Here is a 320-nt window from a genome sequence, read left to right on the forward strand (position 1 = left end):
GTCAGGTCCTCTAAAGAGAGTTGTGCTTTGGCTTCTCTTAGCTTTCTCTTCAAGGTCCTTTCAGGTTCAGGATCAGCCTCAACAAGAATGCCCTTGTCTTTGCTCCTGCTCATAAGAAAGAGAAGAGAACAAGAAAAGTGGAATCCTCTATGTCACAGTATAGAGATTCCTTGAAGTGTCAGAGGAAAAGAAGAGTAGAAGACAGGAGTAGAAAATTCGAACTTATCAGAGGAGATGGAGTTCGAATTTTGCATTAAGGGATAGTGTTAGTCCATAAATAGAAGGATGTGAGAAGAAGGGAAGTGATTTTCGAAAATTAA

Source organism: Arachis duranensis, chromosome 7 (genome assembly GCF_000817695.3).
Source record: "Arachis duranensis cultivar V14167 chromosome 7, aradu.V14167.gnm2.J7QH, whole genome shotgun sequence".
Taxonomy (NCBI): Eukaryota; Viridiplantae; Streptophyta; class Magnoliopsida; order Fabales; family Fabaceae; genus Arachis; species Arachis duranensis.